Source organism: Suricata suricatta, chromosome 7 (assembly GCF_006229205.1).
Source record: "Suricata suricatta isolate VVHF042 chromosome 7, meerkat_22Aug2017_6uvM2_HiC, whole genome shotgun sequence".
Classification (NCBI taxonomy): domain Eukaryota; kingdom Metazoa; phylum Chordata; class Mammalia; order Carnivora; family Herpestidae; genus Suricata; species Suricata suricatta.
The window spans coordinates 140,418,638-140,424,601 of record NC_043706.1 but is presented as its reverse complement, the minus strand read 5'-3'; positions in this window follow the sequence as shown (position 1 = coordinate 140,424,601).

The following is a 5,964-nucleotide window of genomic DNA, read 5'->3' as shown; positions in this document are numbered from 1 at the left end:
GCCCAGAAGAGCAAGGGACGGGCAGAGACAGAGGGAGAGAGAGAATCCCAAGCAGGCTCCACGCTCAGCGGGGAGCCCCACACGGGGCTCCATCCCACAACCATGAGATCATGATCTGAGCCAAAATCAAGACTTAGATGCTCAAATGACCGAGCCAACTAGGCGCCCCTGTTGTTTTGTTATTTTAAGCTTTCCTGAAGCTGCCAGTTTTTATAATAAAATTTGATTGTACTGTTTTTCTTCTCTTACATTGTGATTTAAGTTTCAAAAGGACGTGCTTTGTCTTTTTCAACTGCCTTATCAATTCATGATTTTACGCACCTTAGAAACCCAGCAGGCTTGCTGACAAATGGAATGACCAAAATGTCCCAGACCCAGGCTTTTTGTTTCGTTTTAAATCATACACACAGTCTTCTGTAGGCCCCGGAATCGCAAGGCGTCAGCTGAGACCCCTGAGGTCACCCCTCTCACGAGCCTGGGTGGGCCTCCGGATGACCAACGCCAGAGAAACGTGTGGACCTACGGAGATGCAGCACCACCCAGGACGTAGCTCTGGCCAGACGCCTCCCGCGTGGGTTCACCCTGTTCTCTGGACGGCCCCTAATCCTTTTGGGAAATAACGCCAAAGCTCCCTGGTAACTTCCAGAGGCCTTCGGAAGGTGTGTACTTCCTGTCTGTGGCGTGTGTTTACTTTCATCTACATTCTTTTGCTCAGAATCTTGGTTCAAGTGTTGACCTCACGCCTTTCACAAATGACACCCAAACTCGCCTGTAGTGTCGGATTGGGTTAGGCTAACCCTGGATGTATATCTACTTTTTTAATGTTTACTGATTCATTTTTGAGAGACAGAGAGAGAGCACGCAAGTGGGGGAAGGGGCAGAGAAAGAGGGAGACACGGAATCCAAAGCAGGCTCCAGACTCTGAGCTGTCAATCCAGAGTCCCATGTGGGGCTTGAACCCACAAACCATGAGATCATGACCTGAGCCAAAGCTGGACACTTAACCAGCTGAGCCCCCAGGGGCTCCTGGACGTATATTTACTTATTCACACTTTATAGATGAAACACTTTCTCACTTGCCCACCCCTACTTTCCACGCTTAGTCTTGAGTGATTCCCTCAACCAACGTTTGCGTAGCTCCTCGGAGGCACCGGGCTCTGGACTAAACTCGCTTGCTTCTCAGCTCGTTGCTAATTCTCAGCTTCCCATCTTCCTTTTCATCCCTCAGGAGGCCTTGTTCCTGCGCCCCGAGATGCCCACACGGACCATAATATCCCGTGACAGGATCTTTCCATGTGCAAACCAACATAGCACTGGCCTCCGTGCGGCTGTATTCCTTTCTAAACCCGTGCAGACAGTGTCTTCCCTGACCTCCCGTCACTGGGGCCACTGTTCAGCACACATCGTGCAGGACTGTTGCAGATCGAAGTTGACTTTTTTGGCTCCTTTATTTGTAAGCTGTGAATCCATTCATATTTTTTCTTCTCGCCATTATTTGAACTGCATCCCTGGGGGGAAGTCAGACGCTTGTCTTTTACAATCCGTTTTCCTTCTGCTAACAAAGATGTTGAAGAAACTATATCCCCCTCGGAAAGGGGGCTCAATCACATCCTAGGAAAGTAACGGTTTTGGTAGTCTCATTGAATATTTGTTAATGTGTTTTATTTATTTATTTTGAGAGAGAGAAAGAGAGGGAGTGAGCATGGGGGAGGGGCAGAGAGAGAGAGAGAGAGAGAGAGAATCCCAAGCAGGCTCCATACTGTCAGCACAGAGCCCAACATGGGGCTCGATTTCACCAACATCGAGGTGATGACCTGAGCCGAAATCCAGATTCGGACACCTCACCGACTGAGCCGCCCAGGCGCCCCACGAGTAGTCTCATCAAACAACGGAATCTCTTCTTTAAAAAACATAGAGCTGCATGAGGCCTGAGAAATCTCCTGGTCTGCTTCCTTGTTTTTGTGGATGGGGAAATCAAAGTTCAAAGCAACCAGTGACTTGCCCACGACCCTCTAGACAGTGCCTGAGTTGGGACAGGCATGCTGGCCTCCTGGCTCATTTTTAAGATTATCTTTTTAAATGAAAAAATAGTGTAAAGGAAAGAACGAAGGCAACTTCTTTTTTCAAGTTTATTTATTTTGAGAGAGAGAGAACAAGTGGGAGAGGGGCAGAGAGAGACAGAAAATCCCAAGCAAGCTCTGTGTATCAGCACAGAGCCTGACTTGGGGCTTGAACTCACAAACCACCTGAGCCAAAGTCAGACGTTTAACTGACGGAGCCACTCAGTTACTCACAAAAGCAACTTTTAATTCCACATCACATCAAACATGTTTCCAGTGCTCTGTGCACCCACATGTGCTGTTTCTCCCCAGGGACCTTGGGTCTCAGGTCAGCACTGTTTACTTCCTTGGGGACCCCATCAGCTTGCCCTGGTTCCGTTGCCCTCCACACCCACCAGAACCCCAGGTCTCTCTTCCCCGGATTTGCCTGTCTCCTGTAATCACCACAGGTCAGCACTCCTTTGTCATTGGCGGCCATCCCGATGGGGTTTCAAACCCTCTCTTGATAAGAATTATGCTTTGTTTTTGGACAACTCTAACTGATAGAAAGTCTTTCTTCTAGTCACACAGATTCTGCCTTCCTCTCGCTGTCCTCACTGGGCCCATTTTGCTCTGTGCTCTTCAAAGGGACTTGGCCGGCAGGCCAGCAAGCAAAGGTGGGATTGGGTCTTTGGGAGTCCTCCAGGCCCATCCTCCTCCTGCTCCTGGTTCCCAGACCTCCGTCATTTCAGTTCTTCATCTTATTTGCACTTTTTACCAAAATTTCGTCCTTAACAACCCTGTGGGACCGTCCTCCTAGCTTCTCCTTGAAGCTTTCTCGAGGGTGTGACCTCTTGCATTTCCCTTCTAGTGTCCTGGGTCTGGACTCTGCCCCGTTTGCTGTCCCCGAGTCAGGAGTGTTTGGGGCAGAGGCTTGCCCTATGCTTGCGCACCCCACGGGTTTGGGAACGAGTCTCAGACTGTAGGTCTTAGTTCTCTTCTCTGGAGTGGTGCAGGGTACATCTAATCCCTGCTCGTATTTTAAGAGCGTGATCTTATCCCTCCTGCATGACTCTGCCCCCCTCCCGTGCCCTCTTTTAGAGGATGGATATAAATGCATCTGCAGAGACGGTGTCTGACCTGTATGTAGACTAGGAGGCATTTTCCTGCTTTGGCTGCAAGGTTCTATTTTCACCAAAGCAGACTCTCTCCATTGGTTTTGTTTACCAGCACGGCTACGTCCCATGCTTGTGGTCAGCCAAGTCTGTCCACCCCTGCCCCCTCTCATGTGACTTGCTGGTAAGCCTGTCCTCTGTCAGTCTCCACTTATGTCACCTATTCATTTTCAAACTCTTGTGTGTCCTGGAAGTTGATATTTGTACTTGGATTCCTTCTTCTAGCTGGTTGGTATCTTGATCGATCCCAATTCTTTCACGTGCCTTTACCTTCCCCCCAGATTTTACTGTAGTCACACATGAGTGTTCTGTGCTTCAGAAGCATGGACAAACATGTTCATCAGGGTTAGGTTTGCAATTCTGAAACAGGTTACCTGTGTCCTGGCGTGGGCAAGTAGTATATGGATGGCGGATGGTGGGAGAACAGGAAGCTAAGGATATGCAGAGGGATGAAGCCACTAGATTGGAGTCTGAGACATCTGTGTGAACGGGTGCTAGCTGAGGACAGACGCAAGTAAAATGAACTAGAGATGTGTGTGCATGAGTTAGTGTACAGACACGTTTCCCAGCTCTGTCTGCTCAAAGGGCCTAGAGGTAGAGACATGCCAATAGCTTCCTCCATGCCCAGGGCCCAGATCTTGATTTCTAAGGTCCATTCTCCTATAAAAGCAATCAGAGCTTCTTGGAGAAATGGCTCCTTCTAGGACTGGGTCAGCCTGGAGCATCTCGAGGAAGTGCTCAGATAACACACAGATGGGAGGTCAAAGGGACAAGTGAGTCAACCTAAAGGAACTCTCGGTGGCCAACGCTGTAATGATTGGTGCAAACAGTAAAGAACTCAAAGCATAAGATAAATCTATCTGAGTCCATGTTGCCATAAAGAAATGCCTGAATAAATACCTAAATGGAGCATATGAACAAATATTCCGTACAGAAGGATTCCAGATAATTTACACAGATACTTTTCCAACTTGACCCCCTGCCCTCGAGTATGGCTGCACTTAGTGATGTGCTTCTGCATAGAAGTATGAATAGAGCATACAAGAGGGAAAGTATCTCTCTACTGGACAAGTGTGTTAAACATGGCCTTGGTAGGTGGCCACAGTTAATGTCCTCATTGATGTCTTGCAGACAGTGTGCACCCTGACAATATGCAATGAGATGCCTTTTTATCTTTGTGGTTCCCTCTCCCCGCGGAACCCACTAACTGCAGTCTATGCAGAAAAATACCAGAAATAAACAAAATTGAGGTGCATTCCACAAAATGGTTGACCAGGTGTCTTCAAAACTGCCATGCCGCCCCACACAAAGAAAGACAGACTCACAGTGGAGACGAAGGGGTCTTGACAACAAAATGTTCTATCTGCATATCTGAAAGTGTTCTCTCCTAGTTAGTAAAACATAAAAGGAGGGACAACATCTAACTTTAAACATAATGTTCAGTTGACAAGAACAAGAAATCCGTGGTGTTTTACTACTGACCCCTTGCCAGGTGGTATCGGTGTGATAATCATCGTTCTCCTGAGTCGGACCCACTGCAAATCTCCCTCCACACAGGCTGGTGGCCACTAGGATGGGCTTCTGCTGGTCATGGATGCTGGCTCTTTAGCACCAATGCCTTTTCTACAAGAGTAGGTGGGTCTACCTAGTTCCAGAGTCTTGAACTTTTAAGGCTGCTGTATTCCACCATGCTTATCAGATCAAATCCAGCCATCTTCTCCTTCTTCTTCTCTTCCTCCTCCCCCTCTTCCTCCCCCTCCTTTTTTTCTTCCCCTTCCTCTTTCTCTTCTTCCCCCTCTCCCTCCCCCTCCTCCCCTCCCTCCTCTTTTTCCCTCCTCCTTTTTGGTAGGAAATCTATACTTAGAAATCCTTTAGAACTTAAAGTTAAACATTTCTACACCTAAGATCTTCATTAATTGTCCCTCCTGCTGTCACCTTTCCTTGTTTCTCAGAAGTCATACTCCCATCATGCTGGTCATCAGTAACTCTGGGTTATCCATGAGTCTTCTGTCCTCTGCCTTCCAGATTCAGCCCATCACTGACCTGCTAGTGATGCTGCTTTCTGCTCCCTCTTCCCAGCCTCCATGCACACCGCGGGTGACGCCAGTCACTAGGGCCTCTGACTACAGGCCCTCCAGCCTCCTCATTCTGCATCCACAGAACTTCCCCGGCTACGGGCCATTTTTCTTGGAAGCCCGGTGTCTCCCATGTCCTTTCAAATGAAACCTATAGCTCTTAGTTATGATCTCCACAGCCCCCCCCCACCTCCAAGTGTTCCCTCCTCCCTAAGATACAAATGAAATGTGACCTAGCTCTTGTGTGTCACACCCCACATTGTCCCCCGGGGCTCTGCCCCTCTGTCTTCCCTGAATGCCCCTGCAGCATGCTCTTGGCGGCCCACTCCCCTCCTGGACATCAAGCCACATTCCTCCCACACCTCCCCACATTCCTTCAAGGAGCTTTCGAATCAAATTCCTTCAGGGCTGCGAGTCACTCCAGCTATTTCAGTGACTCCTTGACATTTATGAACAGCCATCAAGAATATATATATATATTCTCCTGTTTCTGTTATTCTTGTTTTCTGGGATTTATTTGAATGCAAGTTTTTTGGGGTTCAGATTTGGCACCCTTTAAGAATTTGGTTTTCATGGACATGGAGTTTGGTAAAGTGTTATTTGAACAACTTTATTCCTTGTACGTGTAGCTCCATCAAGTGTTGTTTGAACATAAGAAGTGTCCGAGGAAACAGA